At 42.8% G+C, this 20,234-nt stretch overlaps 1 protein-coding gene across 3 annotated transcripts in view; it reads left to right on the top strand.

Moving 5' to 3' along the window:
• Sptbn1 (spectrin beta, non-erythrocytic 1) overlaps nt 1-20,234 on the top strand; it is a 166,079-nt gene that overhangs the window by 1,906 nt on the left and 143,939 nt on the right. Inside the window, exon 1 of one of the 3 annotated variants that reach the window (XM_048427539.3) lies at nt 8,325-8,342. The exons of the other annotated variants lie outside the window; for them this stretch is intronic. The gene's annotated coding sequence lies outside the window, so the exon portion shown is untranslated. Of the gene's footprint in view, nt 1-8,324; nt 8,343-20,234 lie in introns of those variants that run through there. 3 annotated transcript variants of the gene reach the window in all.

Genomic DNA, 20,234 nt, shown 5'->3' with positions numbered 1-20,234 from the left:
CTTATTATGTTAAAAAAATAGTATTTATAATTCAAAAGTCATAAAAACAAGAGTTCAAAATAAGTGTGTCTATTTAATGTTCAGCATCAACTTGTAAGCATTAGCTCAAAGAATAAAAAAATAACATTCTATTAAGTTGTTCTAAAAGAAAATTTTATGTGATTCTTTTAACCTGTTTTTTTATCTGTTTTTTTTTCTGCATGGCAAGTGCAATTATTTGTTTGGATTCTCTATTAAGGATTTATGATAAAAGTCATGATTGATAGCAAATTGGTTGACTTCAAAACCAGACTTGTAGGTTCAGGTAGTCAAATAAACACTCCAGACTTGACTAATGGTGTTATGATAATTACTGGCTACATTTTTGGCTGTTTATGTGTATTTTATGTACATATTTTCATAGATATTGCTGGGGACAGGGGTTGAGGCCTCTGCTGTTGGTATCTGGTGAGGAGATGGTCCCCAGTATCATCCAAGTCTCCATTGGTACACAGAAAATGTCCCTTTAAGCTGCCATTTCTGTACTTCATTTATGATGTAAGAGGTGACAAGTGGGATAAATTTCGGATGTCACCCCAGGCTGACCTAAAATGTATATGTGAAAGGCAGACGTCAATATAATAACTAGAAGGGAAGATCAGCCTTTCAAAGCCAAAGGTGAGCCTGCTTTTGTTTTGTTTTTAATCTCTGATGAATCTGTTAGTATAGAGTAGGACAGCCTGTAATCTGTGGTGAATGTGCATGGGTATGTGTGTGGTGTGGTGTGTGTGTTGTATCTGGTGTGTGTGTGTATATGTGGTGTGGTAAGTGTGTGGTGTCTATGGTATGTGTGTGATGTGGTAAGTGTGGTGTTTGCATAGTGTCTGTGGTATGTTTGTGTGGTGTGGTAAGTATGGTATCTATGGTGTGTGTGTGGAGTGGTAAGTGTGTGGTGTCTGATATGTGTGTGTGGTGTGGTAAGTGTATGGTATGTGAGTATGTGTGGTGTGGTGTGTGTTTGTAGTGTCTCTAGTGTGTGTGTGGTGTGTATGTGTGGTGTGTGTGTATGTGTGGTGTGTGTAATGTCTGTAGCGTGTGTGGTGTGTGTAATATCTGTGGTGTGTGTATGTGTGGTATGGTGTGGTATGTAGAGTGTGTGTATGTGTGATGTGTGTAGTATTTGTAGTGTGTGTGGTGTGTGTAGTATCCGTAGTGGGTGTGGTGTATGTAGTATCTGTAGTGTGTGGTGTGGTGTGTGTATGTGTGGTGTGGTAAGTATGTAGGGTGTGTGTGTGAGTGTGTGTGTATGTGTGCACGTTATTTGGAGCCTCTCTACTACTCTAGGGCTGTTCAGAGATGGGCTTTGGATCTGAGCTCCACGGCTGTCCTCGCTCTCTACAATTATGTTGCATAAAGATTTTTTGAGTATTGTGTGCATGGATTATGCAGACATTTTGAATTTACTATGTTGTAAAAAACATCCTGTGTTGATGTCACAGGAGGTCAGCTGCTCTGTCGTAACACACCAGCTGCAGGACTGGTGGGTTAGCACTTGGTAACAGTCATGTCTGCAGTGACCAGAACTTTATCTGTAAAAATGAAAAGAGGTGGGGCAGGGAAGCACTGTCCCTGGTCTCTGTGGTGTTGGAGATCCTCCTGGCCCGAAACCTGACACCAGCACCTTTGGAGAACTGGCTCCTGTGTCTTGATGGATGGAAGTGTGACTTTCCGTGGAGAGATACTATTTTGAGATAGAAGGATGTTACTAAAATACAGATTTAGCTAAACAGGAAGGACAATCACCTGGTGTTTTTTTGTTTGTTAAGATAATTTTGAGCTTTTCATTGTAAGATCCTATCTTGTACTTAGTTGTTTGGGGGACAGGATCCACTGAACTACAACTCCAGGGTTTAAGTGAGCTCCTGCCACCTGGCTAGAGTATTTTTAGTGATAATCTCACAGTCCAAGTTGTTGTTAGGATTTTTGTTAACTTACTAACTTACGCTCATCAGTAATACTCCTTTCAGTAGGTTGAGCCCTGACCAACACCTTTCTTTTAGGGGGTCTTTTCTACTATTCTGTGGGTTTCCTTACATAACCCTGGGTCCTTCTGCGGTTTACGGGCATGCAAACCAACCTTGCATGAGGAAGGAGCCAAGGTCCCAGCTCCAAAGCTCCTGCTGAAGCCCCGAGGACTCCTCTTGGAAGCTTTCCACTCTACTTTTTACGCTGCACCCTTGCTTCACAAAGACCCAGTTGAATTCTCTGATTTTCTTGGTAGTAGTTATGTCATGTTCGAGATTATATAGTATAAGAATAACATTTTTTGTAACTAATGAGTAAAACTTATTCCAATTGAGTAGACATATATTTTCTATTTTAAACCATCATCTTCAAAGACTGAGTCATGGATCAGTGGTTAAAAGTGTCCTCTGCTCTTAAAAAGAACCACTGGAGTTTGGTTCCAGCACCTATGTTAGGCAGCTCACAACCGCCTAGAACTCCAATTCCAGGGAATCTGACTTCATGGGTGCACGAGCACACACACACTCCCACACACAATTAGAGTAAATCTTAAAAAAAAATAAAATATCAGCTGGGCAGTAGTGGCACATGGCTTTGATCCCAGCACTTGGAAGGCAGAGGCAGGTGGATCTCTGTGAGTTCAAGGCCAGCCTGGTCCATAAGACTGAGTTCCAGGACAGGCTCCAAAGTTATAGAGAAACCCTGTCTTGAAAAACCAAAATAAATAAAAATAATAAAATATCATCTTTGAAAAAGGCATTTTGATATCATTCGTTTATAGACCACCATTAGTAGAATCCCTCAGTAGCTTGTTATGATTGTGTCCTCCAGACTGCACTCCAGAACTTCCCAGCCAGTGTCTGTATTTTAGTAAAATGCACAAAATGTTTGAACATTCAGTTAAGGAACTCTGTCCTGCTCTTTCAAAATATCAAAAGCTTCCTGTGGGTGAAAGCACAAACCCGTCATCTGAGTCCTGTTTTCCAAACCCGTGTAATGGTGGAAGGAGAAAGCAGAGCCACAGAGTTGTTCTCTGGCCTGCACATGTGCATCGTAACTCGTCCCTCCCCATACACACACAGACGCAAGGAGTAATGTGTGCATCGTGACATGTCCCTCCCCATACACACACACAGACACAAGGAGTAATGAATTTTTTAAATTTCAAAGTTTCCTGTATGCTTCCCTTTTATGTTGAAGTATCTCTGGGCATGTGTATGCACATATGTGTGTTTCTTGTCACTAGATGGAGAAATCTGGGTGGTCCTATTTATTATTGGCAATCTAGATTTCTATGTCTATGGATTAGCCTTCTCTTAAAAGTCTTGGGGATTTATTTTGTCTATTTTTAACGTTAAGCCAAGTTATGTTTTAGATATCTTCTGACTTGCATTTTTAAGCTAATATCTAGTCCTAAAATTCATAAGTGTTTCTTCTATAGTTCACCCTTGTAGTATTCTAGACAACCACAGCTTATTTGTCAGTCTGCTGTAGGTGGGTATTTGAGTTGACACTGGATTTTTTTTATGCTATGAAAGGGCAGATGTGAGTGGTTTGGGTACCTGTCTCTTGGTATACACGCGGCAACATACATACAATGTCTGTCCAAGAAATTAATCGTGTTGGCTCACAGAGTGTTACGTCACCGTCAGCCTTCCCAGATGGCGCCCAGTTGTAGCAGCTGGATGACTCTTCTCAGTGAAGTGTAAACATCGCGTTTACTCTAGAACCTCACCGTTAGCTCATTCCCTAACTTTAACAACCTTAACCCAGTTAATATTTGTGAAAAGCTTGTTTTATTTGCAATTTTTCTGATAACTGACAAGAAAAGCTCTATTATCGAGCTTTTGGAACTCTGTGTTCTGTGAAATGCTCGTTTGGTCTTCAGCTCACATTTTTAAAAAATGTTTCTTTGTTGATTGTAGGGCTTCTGAAGGTAGCTTGCCCACTCTTCCCTTGTAGATAATACATTACAAATATTACCTGCTAACTTTTGTTTTTGAAGAAAATTCTAATCATTTCTGTTAATAAATTTGTACTTATAATAAAGTCAGAATCCAGGTTGTTGAGGATGACTTTGTTTCTGCAGAAAATTTTCCTAACCTTGGAAAGAGCCAAAAAGATATGAGCCCAGATCCCAATGGTCTTGTTCATTCATTAGGTGTGGGGCCGTGGCTAGGTGTGGCTGCTCCTCGCCTTGGTCTACTTCCTCATCTCCTTCCTGTGAGACAGCAGCGGTACAGAGTGCATAGTCGGTGCTCACTTCTTCTGATTTTCCTCTGGGAAAATGATCCTCTAATCTGTAGGAGCCACAAACTTTTTTGATAATGCTTGGCAAGAATACCCAGTATTTTTACATGAAAAAAAGCTATGCACGCCTTTCATCCCACTACTCGGGAGGCAGAGGCAGGTGGATCTCTGTGAGTTGAAGGCCAGCCTGGTCTACATAGCAAGTTCCAGGACAGGCTCCAAAGATACACACATAAAAGGAAGGAAGGAAGGAACGAAGAAAGGCGGGCAGGTAGGCTGGCTATTAAATTGCTTACTCTAACTTTTTTTGTTTGATTTTTTTGAGACAGGGTTTCTCTTTAGTTTTGGGCCTTACTGGGACTCGCCCTGTAGACCAGGCTAACTTCTGTTTTGTTTTGTTTTACTTTTGTAGAAGGCTATGTTACCAAGGGAATTATATGTTAACACAGTTTAGATTCTAGTATGTGAAAATAGCATGTAATTACATCTCTACAAAAACTGTTCTTTTTACCCAGTAAGGATTTATTATTAATGCTCTCCCATTTGCAACCACTCAGAGATTCCTTTGCCCTCGTAGTTGGATTTGGTAAATAGTTGTTGAATGCATTCTTTTGCTAGGATTTGAAAGTGTGATGGTTGTACTGCATGACTTAGATTTGAAAAACGGGGTTTTATTTATTGTGTGTGAGAGAGAGAACATATGCATGCACACATGTGTGCACGCTGTGGCATGCATGTGAAGCTCGGAGGACAGCTTGTAAGAGTCAGTTCTCTCCTCTACCATGTGGGCTCTGGGCACCAAAGTCAGATCATCATGGCTAGATGTAAGTGCCTTTACTTGCTGAGCCAACTCAGAGGTCTGCATGGCTTAAATCTGAATAAAAATTAGTTTCTAAATCCTAGAACTATACATACATTCTAGTAATATATTATTATATTATACATATTATGTGTATGTATATTTTTATATGTATATATATGTACACACACACATATATATACAGAGAGAGAGCGCACATGCGCACACATATTTTGCATCCTGTACTCAGAAGATAAAAGACCTTTTATTGAGCACATGGTGACTTTGACAAGCTGTTTCTCTTTGGTTTAAATTTTTTCTCCTAGAATTTAGGGAAAGTAATATCAGTGATGAAGGATGACATATACTAATTTAAAAAGATTTCCCCTTTCCTCATGTAAATACACATTTTCTTGGGCTGTGTCACTTTTTAGAGTGTGGGAAAAGATGTAGGAACAGGGTCACAAGGGAACCTGACAAAATCAGTGTCCGGGAGGCCATGTGTCCCTACTGGCTGTGGCCTTAGCAAGGCAAAGAGTTTCTTCTTGTCTCCCGGCCCTCTTGGGTGGCTCTTGAAGATGGTTTTTCTGGTGTGTTTGCTGTCAGAGCATGTCTGCATACTCAGGTGCTGCGTGTTTTGCTGACGTGTTCTTTGCCAGCTGGATAGTCTTGGAGAAAGACATATTTGCTCCCTTGTCCTATTTGATTCAAGGGAAAGGAAAACCTACATTCTTCACTGAAGTAGACTTATTGTTGTCTGAGATAGTCAGTTATTTTCCATTGTATTTTTAATATGATCCGAAGAGTATATCCATTGGAGTATATGAAAGCTTTTTATGGATTATTAATAGTATTAAAAAGTTCATTTTTTTCTCACCACTTTTTAATTACCCCAAATTTTTGATACTGTCTCCTACTGTACATGGTTTTCTCTCCATTGGGTTTCTCCCCATTGGTTTGTAAAAAAAAATACATGAGTTAATATGTCATTGTAACAAATGCAAAATACAGAGCTGGTAGATGCTTAGTTGGTAAAGTGCTTACCAGGGGCCTGAAGTCCTAACTTCAGCCCTCCAAACTCATATGAAAAAAATTGTAATTCCATGGCTGAGAAAGCAGAGACAGGTGGATTTTCAGGGCTTGCTGGCCAGGCAGCTTTCCTGAATTGGTGAGCTCCAGGACAATTAGACTTTGTTTCCAGAAGTAATGTGGGCTGGAGAGACGGCTCAGCAGTTAAGAGCACAGGACACTCTGGCGGAGTTTCAGTTCTAGCTCCGGAGGACTCAGTCCCCTCTTCGGGCCTCTGAGGACACTGGACGCACACACATGGTCCACATACATACATGCAGGAAAAGCACTCATATACAGAACATATTATAAAAGACAATAAAAAGGAATATGACTCCTGAGGAACACACCTATGGTGACTTCTAGCGTGTCTGTGTGTGTGTGTGTGCTGTTTATTTATATATGTATGTGGGTTTTTTATTGTTTGATTGATTGATTGATTTATTGATTGATTTGGAGACATGGACTTGCTGGGTAGTTGGCTGTCCTAGAACTCACTATGTAGCTCAGATTGGCCTTGAACTTGAAATGATCCAGCTGTCACAGTCTCCCAAGTGCTGGGATTTTAGGCATGCCTGGCTCAAAAATATTTTGTAAATCATTTTATTACCAAAATAGTAGATGAATGTTCTAGATTATGTGGGAAATGAAGATGTCTAAGTATTCAACCCAGAAACAGGCACTTAGCATATCTGCATCTCACCAGTACATACCATCAGATCTTCAACTACGTCACAGAGGCTTGACAGTCCGTCGTGGCATGGTGCTCACCACTCTTCCGTCTACACACACACACACACACACACACACACGGCAACACATGAATACTGTCTGGTGCTCTGTTCTATTTTAAGAGCAGTTAAAAGTAGTAAAGAGAATATAAAGTGGATTCATGATAGATATTTCTCACCAGCGGAAAAATACCAGAAATGAAGTTCTCATTAGGCAATCTGTGCTTTCTGTTTTGTTTCGAAAGGAATTCCCATCAGAGTTGGTCAGTTCCCTTGAGAGGTGTCTCTAGATGGGTTGGACAACATCTGATTTTACTTTTTTTTTTTTTGTCTTCAGATTTTAGAGTCATTGAAACAGCTACCCTGTAGTGTGTTACTAATGGAGTGGATGTGGTTATTACGGTCTGGGCTTGGTTGTAATACGTTTTACTGGTTTTGGCTTGGTTGTTGTAGCTATGAGCATAAATTAGAGCTTGGTTTTCTTAGGGTCTTTGAATTACTTGCATCCTAAAGATAGCTTTAGACCTAGGATCTGTTTTATTTAAAAAAAAAAAACAAAAACAATAGACATACTTGATAGATAAACCAGTTCTGTGGTCCCTAGGACATCAGAGAGATGGCAGGGGACTTTGTTGCCTTGGTCTTATGGCTGACTCCTTTCTGACACATGAACCTGGGAATTGGTTGGTCCAGGGAAAGAAAGCAGAAATAACATTTTATTTGGAAAACAAAACTCTTTCCAGCAATTTCTCTTGGCAGTGGGCTTGTTGTTAGTCATGTTTGGGGTGATGGGGGCTCCAGGAAAATGGCAAATGGTGATGTTCTTCCTGATTTAAACAGGAAGTGTTTAAGGGCAGTGATACCTCGTCTCTCAGGTTAACAGGGAAGGCTGAACTGGACTGGGATGGAGCCAGGTAGCACTGGTGGGCTCCTGTATACAAATAGGATTCAGAAACTCCCAGCCTGATCAAAATCTTTTCTTGGAGGGTGGCAGAAACCCATCAAGAGAAATTCTTGATGGCTATGTGTCTGTCCTGCTGAATCTGGGTAGAGACCTCAGCTGGACCTCTAGGTAGCTAAAGTGTTGAGTCTTGACACTTGGGGTGGCAGCCAACCCAGCCATTGCCAAAGGCCCCAGTGGCCCAGGCTAGCAGAGAGCAGAGATCTGGAATGTGGCTTTGGCTGGACTTCTGAGTGCCTGAGAGCACCTGTCACTATTTTGAGAGGTCAGTGGTGTCCAGAGGTATCAGTCAGGTGGCATCTCTGAGAGGGGTCTGGTCCTTCTCACAGCGCTTGGCAACTCTGTGCTGTCAACTGTCCGCAGATTCCTAGCTTATCTCTGGGGTGGAGCTGAGAAAAAGGCCTAGGAGCAAAGACATTTAGGTGCCATTTGGGAAGGAAAGCCCCCAGCACATGAAATCTACCAGTATGTGGTTCTGGTTTACTTCTGAAGAGAACTTTAAAAAGATGTTTGGGGGGTTGTTTTAAAGGTAGGGTTTTTGTGGTTGATTTGTTTGCTTGTTTTAAAATCAAAGCCCATTGCTAAAGGAATTCTTGAGTTTCCCTGATAATCAGATGATTCTTGCTCTCAGTTTTATTTTGCTTTTGAAGTATGTGTTCCTGACAGCATGAACACCAGTGTTCAGTGGAATTCTAAAAAAAATCTTAACTTGGTTCTTGAAGGGGAAAAGTATAGTGAGATATCAGGCCAATTTATCGTGTTATTTCAAAGGGAAGTTGTTTTTCTGTGCCAGTTAGATTTCATATGTGTTTTTCTTAGGTACTTTAGTGTTTACCTGTGTGCACTTACTATTAATTGTAGCATATGTTGTTGCTGGGGTGCCCTCTTGTAAAAGGAAATTCATTTACATGAAATTATGACTTGCATGGGTCTTACTCCTAACTGATCCTCAGTATTTCCTCCTTTGAAAACAGCTAGACATTTAATGTAAAGCATTGTAGCAGTAGCTGGCCTGGGCTGGAATGTTGGCAGCTGTGCAGAGCCAAAGTCTCAAATGTGCTGGTTCGATATGCTTTCTCGACAGAATGGAATGTAACATCATGTGGTTGACCATTCCAGCTTGTTTTTGAAGAGGATTTTGGGGTTTTTCCCCCCAATATTAACAATTAGAGAGCAGTACTTGACTTTTACAAGATGTATTGCTTTGTCTAAGTTTTCTTTTCCTGGTAGTAGTGGAGCTCATTAAAAACTAGAATTATCCTTTACTAGACATCTGGTTAACAGAGTGCTTCAGTGCAGGTCGTGACCACTGCCTAGGGCTCAGCAGTCACAGTCCAGCATGGCCCTTCTGGATCTGATCGTTCTTTCTTCCGTTTGCTCTCTCCTCAGTTGATGAGTGGCTAGCCTTTTGAGCTGTAATACAATATTTCTTCGTAAGATTGTGCAATGTTCTGATATTTGGGGGAACCGGCATGGGTCGTATCTTCTGTTTTTTGGGTTTTTGTTTTTTTTTTTTTTTTTTTTTTTTTTGGACCTGGCTGCGTCCACACAGATGGTGGTCCGATTTTTTTTTTTTTCTTCCTAGCAAGGCATTCCAAGTGACTTGTTGGGAATAAATGGCAGGTTTGTCGTGAAACGTAGCATCATGTTACTTGACGTGCTGTTCGAGATAAACGGAATGTGATTCCAGCAAGGCTAGCTAGAAATGGTTGGTATGTGCTGGAGAACTGCCAAAAGATTGGGAGCAAGCTGTGTGGCAGGCCCCAATCAACCTTGGCCCGCCTTAAAATAGCCGCCGTTCAGCAGGCTAGCTCGAGAGTTGTCGTTTTTACTTGAGCGGCATTGTTCTTGTAAATGAGTTGCCAAGAAGTGGGGATGATGGCTCTCCTCTTTTAGTGCTTTTTGGAAATGTTGATGGTCTTTAAAAGTATGTGTAGGCAAGCAAAGATGCTACTATTTTTCCATGTCAGTTCTTTAAATGTTGGTGAGCACTGGACCGTTCTGAGCAGCAGGGCATCGCATCCTTCCCCGCTCAGAACAATGCTCTGATGTTTGTTTGCAGTTCAGTGTGAGGCCCGTCTTTTTTTTTTTTTTTCTTTTTTTTAAACTGGGTTTATCAGTAATGTCTTTCCACCCATCTCACTTGCGCTTCCTTTCCCACGCTTACCCACTTACTACAGAATATGCTGGTTTTGTGACTTCAGTAAGTTTTTTTTTTAAGTCTTGTATTTTAGATACTTAGTAAGGGACGTTGGGTGCCATCCTGGGGACGGACTCCTACTTGTTTGTTTTTAGGTACGCATTCATTGATGATTTGTCTGCAGTACTTGGTACTGGCTAGTATTGTGCCATCCTGCTTAGTTTTTTTGTTAAGTTGACCCAGGCTAGTGTAATCTAAGGAGGGAAGACTTCATGAGAAAGTGCTGCCATCAGATTGGCCCTAGGCCAGCCTGCGGGCTGTTTTCTGGATTGTTGACTGATGTGGGAGAGCCCAGCCCATTGTGTCAGGCGGTCCTGGAGTGTATTAAAAAAGCGAACTTATAGTGTTTATAATGTTAATTTTGTAACTGTTCTTTCAGTTCTTTCCAGTAGAAAGTCATGTTTTTCAAGCCAAAATAGTAACCAGAAAGTGCCGTAGGGAGCTGACTTTTACACTCGTGAGCCCCTTGGTGCCGTGGTGAGAGCTGGGAAGGTCTACAGAGGTGGGAGCTGCCTTCCGGGCTGCAGACAGCCAGTGAGTGGGGACTCTGCAGATGAAATGCTTTTTAAAATGCAGCATTTGTATTGATAAGTGGGAGCAGAATCAGAAGGGGCGCTTCTTATCAAAACAGTGAATAAGCTCTGAGGGGCTTCAGATAAGTTTCTCTTAAATTTTCTTTAAATATGTAAGATGGCATTTAACCAGTAAATGTAAAGTGTTATAGAAATTTAAATCTAGGTAAATTGTAATTTTATAGTTAGTTGGAATATCTTATGGATAGCTGTTTCTCTTATTGCTTTATGTTTTCAATGTATTCTAATTTAGGGGGGGGGGTGGTTTTTAAGACAAGGTTTCTCTGTGTAGCCCTGGCTGTCCTGGAACTCACTCTGTAGACTAGGCTGGCCTCCAACTCACAGAGATCTGCCTGCCTCTGCCTACCGAGTGCTGGGATTAAAGGCGTGTGCCGCCATCGCTTCCCAACTGTATTCTGAATTTTGTCTTTATTGTTGCTTTCAACATTTCTATCTATGAAAGTGCCTTGATCAGACATTTTTTTATTTATAATTATTATACCTTCTGGTCAGTAAGTTGAATTTAGGTATGTTTTTAGAATGTATAAACATTTTTTGTAACATGGAAAATATATAGACAGCTTCTATATTTGGGGAGTGAGTGTGTGGTTGTTGTGGTGTTGGGGATCAAACCCAGGGCTTTGTGTGTTTGAGGCCAGTGCTTTACCACTGGCCTACGTCCCAACCCCACAGAGCTCCTTCATATGTTTTGATCCTTCATTTTCAGTTGGAAAATGCATTTTCTATTGTACTGTTGGCAGTTAGTAAATGAATTGAGCCTAATGGTGTCCACTTTTTATTGTTTTTTTTTCTGTTTGATTCTTGTCCTTCTGTTTTGATTTGAATGTGTCCTTGGGAATGTGTCCTTGATGGGACTCTTGAAGCTCCTCTTTCCATAGGAAAGTACAGGGAGTACTTACTGAGTGCACCGTAGCCTGCTCCCTCAGGCCACCGCTCCTTTGGGTTCCTTCGGTCATACAGGATATCTCTCGCCTTTCTGTTCTGTATTAGCTCAGGCTTAAAAGACAAGGAACACATAGGCCGAGCATTAAGATATTCCAGACGTTAAGAAAATGTGGATTTGCTTGCATACGTCGGGGGTGGCAGGGAGGAGACGTGGAACGTTAGCTGGCGCTCTTTGCAGTGTGAAAGCAAATGGAATCTACTGAACTCTGCTGCAGATGGCCGTGGAGTGGACAGGTGAGGCCCACATGAAAGTCATACCATGGGGAGGCGGAGCAATGAGTCGGTTTAGGAAATGCAAGCCGTTTGGATGTTTCTACAGCTGTTGCTGGCCAGCTGGAAATAACTGGAACTTGCTGGGATGGTAAGAGTTTGCTTTCTGAACTGGCTTAGAGTAGTGCATCCGAGGCCTATGAAGATGTGTTTATAACATAATTTAGACTGTTAGATAATATTAATAAACTCGAGGACAGAGTACGGCAGATGCCAAAGGGTGTGGTGGTTTAGAGTGTGCTGACTCTGGGCTGTGCTGCCTGTCTGAATCCCAGCTACGCCCTTTACTAAACTTCATAAGCTTCAGCAGGGTCATTAACCCTTTATTGCCTCTGTTGTTACTATTCTGGCTAGATTTTATGTCAACTTGATGCTAGCTAAATTCATCTGAGAGGAGGGAACCTCAATTAAGAAGATGCCTCCCTAAGATCAGGCTGTAGGTAAGCTCGTAGGGTATTTTTCTCACTTAGTGATTCGCGGGGGAAGGCCCAGTCCCACTGTGGGTAGTGCTGTCTCTGGGCTGATGGTCTTGAGTTCTCTAAGAAAGCAGGCTGAGCAGGCCGTGAGAAGCAAGCCAGTAAACAGCATCCTCCATGACCTCTGCATCAGCTTCTGTCTTTGGGCTGTTGCCCTGACTTCCTTAAGATAATGAGCAAGGATGTAGAAGTGTAGGAAAAATAAACCGTCACCTCCCCAAGTTACCTTTGGTTGTGATGTTTCATTGCAGCAGTAGTATTGTTAAATAGTCACCTATGGGATGACGGAGGCATTCTATAGACCACATAGGGTTGTCTTTGGGAATAAATAGGTTAATGTAAGTGGTTAGACTAATACAAACTTTAGAAACGAGAAGCTTTTAAAAAAGGGAGAAAGCAAAACATAAAGTGATTTAAATGGTAAGATCTGAAATAAATAAGAGAGCCCACACGAATGAAGGGCGAGAGGGCGGCCTCTGTGGTTTTTGTTTGTCTCTGTTCTTCCCTGTGTTCCATGTTCTGTAACATATATGTGCGTTTATAAGTTGAGAAAGTAAACTGTATTTTGGGAGGTGCCTGTGTCCCTTGCTAACAGTTGGAATGCTGACTGTAAGAGGCTCGTACTCCTTCAGTGCTCAGGGCTCCCCACTTGGTGACAGTTGACTTCCTTTCCATCCTCCGTGCTTTCTCATTCTTACAGAGGTCCTCAGAGTAATGAAACTCAAAACTTTCTAAGCATGTTTAATAATTTATGTTTTCCCACTCATTGAGACTGATGGTGTAGAAGAAAGAATGCAGACACAGCCATATGATTTCCATTTGTTTTGGTATAGGCAACTTATGAAATTCAGTATGATCCTGAATCTGGAGGGTTGCTTTGAAAGGGAGACGATGGCAGGTCTTCCTCTCCCAGCCGCCAGTGTCCAGGCAAAGGACACAGTCTGGACATACTTCTCAGGGTCTGGCATATTGTGATCATTTGTTAGTGACATTGATATCCTCACTGCCGTAATATTTTCCCGCCTCCCAAAGGTGTGCAAAGAAACTTGGTCACGCGGAATTTGTCTCTAACACCCTCATGTTCTAACTTGCTTGGTTTTAAAATTCTGTATGCCACAGTAAGCTTTTTGTTTGCTCGTTTTGTTTCTCAAGATAGAGTCCCACTGTGGAGCTCTGGCTGTCCCTTGGACTCACAGAGATCTGACTGCCTCTGTCTCCTTTTAAGTGTGCGCCGTCATGCCCAGCTTCACAGTGTGCTTCTTACAGATTTACTCTTGTTCTGTGCTTCTGTGTCTGTCTCCTTGTCCTCCTTATGTCTCCATACATGTCACATCCTGCCATGCCTGTTTATAGATGCCCCATCTGTCAAGAATCACTCCAGTGAGGCTGGTGTTGGGAAACAGCGGGCAACTGAGTCTCAGAGGCAGGCAAGTCATGGCCATGTAGTCCTTGGCCATGTCTGCCATAATATGGCAGGATTTCCGCCCTCTGTGTTCGCAGTCAGAAACTTTGGCTGACAGGATGTGCAGAGTTAGATTACCCGTCCAGAACCAGTCATGAACTGAAACTGCAAGGAGATCAGGAAATTATATGACCCTCCCCAAAATCAAGCATGGAAGAATGTGGTTTACCTAGCCTAGGCTACCAGGAGTCAAATTTACATGTTAAGGAAGCATGAGAACACTTTTTTTTTTGCTACAGAGATAGTCAGAACCCTGTTTCTCTGGGTAAAACAAAATTTTACTCAATGAAAAGGCTAGATCGATCTCAGTCTCTCTCTCTCTCTCTCTCTCTGTGTGTGTGTGTGTGTGTGTGTGTGTGTGTGTGTGTGTGTGTGTGTGTGTGTGTGCATGCTCATTTCTGCTTGACTCCTTTAGATAGGGTTTGTGACTGAACCTGGCGCTTACTGATTGGCTGGATTGACTGGCCAGCCACAGCTCCTAGGATCCTCCTACCTCCTTTTCTAGCACAGTGATTTCAGCACACAGGCTGCTGCACCACACTCTTTGTATAGGTGTTGGGGACCGAGCTCAGGTCCTACATGCTTGTGTTCCAAGCACTTTGTTGATGGAGCCATTTCTCCAGGCCTGTTTGTTTGGTTTTTGTGACAGTGACTTATATGTGATACAATCTGTCCTCAAACTCATAATTCTCTTTCCTTAACACCCTCACCCTGTGGTGCGGGTATTATTGATAAAGGCGGCATGCCCGGTGTAGTCTGATTTTGAGGGAGAGTTACTTCCTCAACTTTGAGACCTAGTGAGGTTCCATCGTGGATGGATCAACTGTCCCGTGGGTCAGCTAGATTAGGAACTGTTAGGAAGTATTTTTTCATTGCAGCTGCAGCTCGTGCTCAGAAAGAATTTAGGATTGGAGACTCGCAGGCTGGACAGCATTCCGTAGATGTTAATGCCGCCGTGCCATTGTACCAAGGAGAAGCTCAAGCAGCTGGCCTTGCTGTCTAACACAATATAAGGGCTAAAACCGTCACTCGGGCCAGTGTCTATGACTGTTGCCAGCATGCCGGGCTCCGACAGGCACGTTACTCTGCTAGATTGTAAAGTTAAGTAGATGAGTGAACCTCCCAAGTTTGTGTTCATGTCTTCTGTTTTCATGTCATTAGGTTGGTGTTGATGGCATTAAGTTGGTGTTAAAAATTACTAGAAAAACAGAAAGTGTATCAAAACAGCACCAACGGCAAGAAAAGAGAAAGACTTGGGACTGGACAGATGACTCAGCAGTTAAGAACACTGCTTTTCCAGAGGTGCTGTTCATTCCCAGCACCCACATGGCTGCCCACAACTGTCTGTAACTCCTCTTCCGAGGGATCTGACACCCTCTTGTCACCTTCTCAGACTCTACGTGTCCATGGTGCACAGACATTCATGCAGGCAAAACCCAACTGCACATCAAATAAAAACTCAAAAATAATTTTAAAAAGAAAAAGAATGTATATATATTTTTCTATATATACATTATATATGTATATTATATGTGGATGATATGTGTATATTCTGCATGTTATAGATTATCTTTTTATTTTTATATAATATACTATGTATTATGACTTACTGTGTGTGTGTGTGTGTAATTAGTGGGGGAAAGAAAATCCCATTATATCTGGAAGTCAAAACACACGCTGTGTGTCTTCTTTTGTCTTAAGCACAGTAACAAGTTACTCTGGTCTGGCTTTCCAGACCAGGCTGAAGGAAGATATCTGAAGGTCATTCCAGATTCGGAAAGTAACTAGTTAAGTATTATCTTGACACAGCGTGTATGTTTAGAGCGCTTCAGGTCTGCATTTGAGGGGAGGCTGACAGAAGGAGCTCAGAAGGCAACCCTGAGAAGTAGACTCTGGAGTGCTCCCGCCACCTGGGAACGGAGGGTACGACAGGAAAGAGTGGACACTGAAATTCCTTGGGCCCTGCCCTGGAAGGCAAGGTCAGTCCCTAGGGAGTAGCTGCTTCTCGTTGAAGCCACGGTGCCCACTCTGCCTTGGGGTGGGGGGCTTTAGTAGTACCTGAGTAACCAAGGGTAGTGAGAGGCGACCCCTACCTGGAGCAGACCAGGCAAATTCGGACTGTTTCGGACAGCTCCTGTCATGTAGAGATCCTGTTTTCATCACGTTGCGTAATCTTGATGTCTGGAGTTCTCACATTATAAACTGTGACTAATGACAGCACTGGCTCTTTAGGGTGTGTGGATGAAAACACATGCAAAGCTGTCAGAACGGTCTTTGGCCTATAATAAGGGTTTAAGAGATTCAGCTACTTTAAAAATTATTACTTAAGACACTTAATTCACGTCGTAACTACTTCTATATAGTTTGTTCCTATTGTCTCCATATTATTTTTCCAAAACACATTTCGTTTTTAATTTTATTGAATAATGTCTTCTAATCGGTGACTTTTTCCGTTCGTGGCACCTGCTCCATCTTAACGACATGTTTGAGTCTTTATTCAGGAAAATTAAAAGCTTAACTTCAGTTTTTCAGTTGCTTAGGTATATATAATTAGCAGATGTGGTATCCAGAAGCCTGGGCACCGATTTATCAGGTGGCAGGTAGCTAAGTCGTTTCCACTGCAGAGGTTAGCTCCTTACAGCCAGCCCTACGATAATGGAACGGTTAGTAGGTTGCCCTGCTCCTCTTGGCTGCCCCACCTCCCAGCATATGGCCATGTCTAACTGCCAAACTTAGGAAAAACAGCATTGAAACAAAACAGAAACCCGGAATGCCTGCTTACATTTGAATGTCAGAGAAATCACATCTTTTTTTTATTTCTCAGACAGATTTCCAAGCTTATGTATACTGAAAGTTTGTTTCTTGAATCTGAAGGCCAGCTTTAGTTGAGGTCTGGTCTTTATCCGAGAGTCTGAATTGTCACGGCGACAGTTTTTGCCCTGTCCTGTACAGCCCGCATGCAGCAGGTTGTAAGAAAGTGTCGACTGGATCCCATCGTGAATATGGTCAGTGTTCTTCTGTCGAGATAAACAGTGGAGAGGTCAGTGGTGAGTGGGTACTGCTGGGTGCCCACTCAGCTCAAGATGAAGAGGGGTTCAGTCTAATTTCCATGGCAACAGGAATTGTATTTGTTCTGTAAGGACTTCTTGGCTGTGAATGTAGGTGACTGCTAGGCAGCTTTCTCTAGGAGGGGAGAATTGTTAGTCAGGGTGCCTTTATGTGACTGAATGACCTTGGTAGTAATTGGGGGCAAAGTTAACTTTGGGCCACTTTTATTTCAAGGTATTCTATTTGACCTTCAGACATTCTTTCGGTTAAAATATCTTCCTGTTTTTAACTTTTCCCGCAGAGCTGCCTAGGAAATGCTCTTGGGCTTTTCACATCAGCTTTGGAATGCCGTCGACAGTCCCTCCGACGAGCATTGCGGGAAATGCCCCTCTGGAGAGAGAGCCTGCAGAACCCTGAGCTTCTGTGTCTGTGGGCGCGCTTTCTGTGGGGTGTGGTGTCTCTGTCGGCTGGGTGTCCAGCAAAAGCTTCACCCGGCGAATGATGCCCTTGGTGAAATCAGTCTTGGCAACTGAAGCTGACGTTGTAGCTGCTGGAGAAGACTGAACCAGAGCAGGTGGATTTCGGACTGACACCTGATTTTTTAAGTGCGCCATTTAAGAAGTTTAATGTGCCCACTGCAAAGGCACAGGTGTTGGATTATCTTTTGAAGAAAATTACAGAATGATAATAGTTTACAGTTAGGCACAGATAGTGCGTGGGTAATGTAGACACGGAGAAAAATACAATTAGAGCTGTTTGTTCAAAATACTAGATGTGAAGTGTACTTTGTTGTTAAAAAGTGATACTAGAAAATGAATTATTTATAGGAATTTGTACCAGTTCGGGGCTGGTCGCTGTTTGGAAAAACAAAACAAAACAAAATATTCCTTTCTTTTTGTTTTTTTCCCCAAGTTCTTCTTCTCTCCTCATTGATTTCTTTACGAGCCGGGATTTACTTTGCTGTTGACCAGTGAGTGGTTTGCTGTCACATAAGTTACTGATTGATTTGCATGATGGGTGGAGTTGTTTGGTTTAACTGTCATCTGTTACCCTGTTTGCTACTCAACTGAGCCCTTGCTGGTGTCACTCAAGAACCCTAAACACTGTCTGGTCTCGCTTTCCAGAGGGCTCGATTGGCTTGTGTAGGGTACAGCATGGCACAGGGACTCGGGAGAGTCTCTGGGTGTGCGTCTATGCAGTGCCGTGTTGTGGAACAATCTTTGTACACTGTAAATATGTATTGTTCTCGTCGTTAATAAAAAGCTGATTAGCCGATGGCTGGGCAGGAAGAGATTGGGTAAAACAGCCTGAAACAGAATTCTGGGATGGAGAAGGGCTGTCAGTGAAGTTGCGAGCAGATGCAGAGGAAGCAGGAGATGAACGTGCCGTGCTAATAAAGGTACCGCCACATAGCAGGGCGTGAATAAGGGATATGGGTTAACTTAAAATGTGAAAGTTAACTAGTAACAAACCCGAGCTTTCAGCTGAGAATTTACAAGTATGAGCTTCAGTGTGTTTGTTTGAGAGCTGCTGGTGGGATGGAAATTTCCGCCTACAGTGCCAATTTACAGTCTACCTCTGACCTGCTCTCAGAATGTGGGCCTAACCTGCGTTGTCCTGTGGAATACACACAAGCTCCAGGTGTCCAGTTACACTTAAATTAATTCAAACTAAGTAAAATTAGATGTTCTGTCCTCAGGCATCCTGGCTAGCTTTCAGATGCTCAGGAGCCCGTCTGGATCATGGCTCTGTGTTCGACGGTACAGACAGAGAATTTTACATCGTGGCCAAAGTTTGCGTTGGGTAGTTTAGGTCTGGGATGGCTGTAGGATGTCAACAGGACGTGGAAGGAGCTGTGAACATCTGAGAAGTCTGACACAAGGGCAAACTTAGAACAGAGCTAATCCAGGAGGATTTGTCAGCACATCTAAGTTACCACATATTTTTAAGCAGTCTTTTTCTCAATGAGCTGTTTGGCAGCAGAAGCCCTGGGAGCAGTTGGTACAGTGGATTGTGTATCCGTCTCTCAGAGAGTTCCTGAGAAGTGTGTGGCCAGAACCAAGGTCAGGCAAATGGAAACTCAGGCAGGCCATGGCAATAAAAGACAGAGATCATTACCTCCTCTTACCCACCCCCATCCCTGACTTCTCATGAGTTTGTAGAAGTCAAGGAGAGGGCTATCGAGTTTCCAGAAAAAATAACTTTCATCGTAGACTCCATCTTCTTGGGAGTCCAGGGTCCAGGGAGTTGAAAAAACAATAAGAGTCACACTTATTTTTTTAACACATAGCATAATATTTAAGCATACTAAAGCTATAGAGTAGAGAAAGATTAGAGGAGAGGGAGCATAGAAAAGCATGTGGATTATCTAGGTGGTAAGAAACCAAACCTCTGAGAGGCTGTCTTGAAACTGTCAGTTGACCTTTAGGCTCCTTGCTGGACCTGCTTCACACTTTTATTCTGGGCATTAGCATCTCCTCAGAAGCAGTTTCCGTGGCTTTTCCTGAGCCTGTCAAATAGAAGGCTGCAGGTGTTAAGGGCACAGGGCATGGGTAGGCAGAGCCCGCAGGGTGGGCAGGTTGGAGGCATGCATACGTAGTCCAGGAAGGAGCACAGCCCCAGTGGTGTATTAGGTTGTGTGGGTAGCTTGAGGTTTTTCTGTTTTGCTGTTGTCTGCTAGTGTCTTGCTTTTCTCAGGCAGAATGGCAAAGGCAACTTATAAAAGAATGTTTACTTTGGGCTTATGGTTTCAAAGGGTTACAGTCCGTGATGGCGGAGCAAAGGCATGGCAACAGGAACAGCTGAGAGCTCACATCTTGATCTGCAAGTGAGAGGCAGAGGGAGAACCAACAGTGGGATCGGAGGGAGCCTTTTAAAACCGCAAAGCCTGCCTCCAGGGACATGCCTCTTCCGGTCCTTCCCAAGCAGCTCTCCAACAAGGGACCAAGTATTAAACCATAAGAGACTATGGGGGCATTCCTGTTTAAACACCACAACTGGTGACCTGGGGTGATGCGTCAGTGCCTGCCGTGAACTTCATTCCCTCTCGTTGTCCCACCAGTCAGTCTTTATAGATTGGTTTTTGTAAGTGTTAACCACACCTTCCCTGAGAAATCACTGGGACCCAAGGTCAATTATATGCTTAGGGGTTGTCTTTTTCTTTTTAAACCTTACTTCAGCCCTGCCTTTAAAAAAAAATAAATAAAAGAAAGTGTTTAACTTGGGGCTCATAGTTCCAGAGTTAGAGTCCATGGCTGTCAGTGTGGGGAGCATGACAGCGGACAGGCAGACATGGTACTGGGGCAGTAGCTGAGAGGTGGAGCCACGAGGCAAAGGTAGAGAGAGCTAACTGGGAATGGTGTGGGTTTTGAAAACTTTAACGGCACACCTTCTAACCCTTTCTGAACAGTTCTACCAACCGGGGACC

This window comes from Myodes glareolus, chromosome 8 (assembly GCF_982192425.1).
Source record: "Myodes glareolus chromosome 8, mMyoGla1.1, whole genome shotgun sequence".
Lineage (NCBI taxonomy): Eukaryota > Metazoa > Chordata > Mammalia > Rodentia > Cricetidae > Myodes > Myodes glareolus.
Note: the sequence above shows the minus strand (reverse complement) of the source record. Positions and strands in the feature narration are given on the sequence as shown.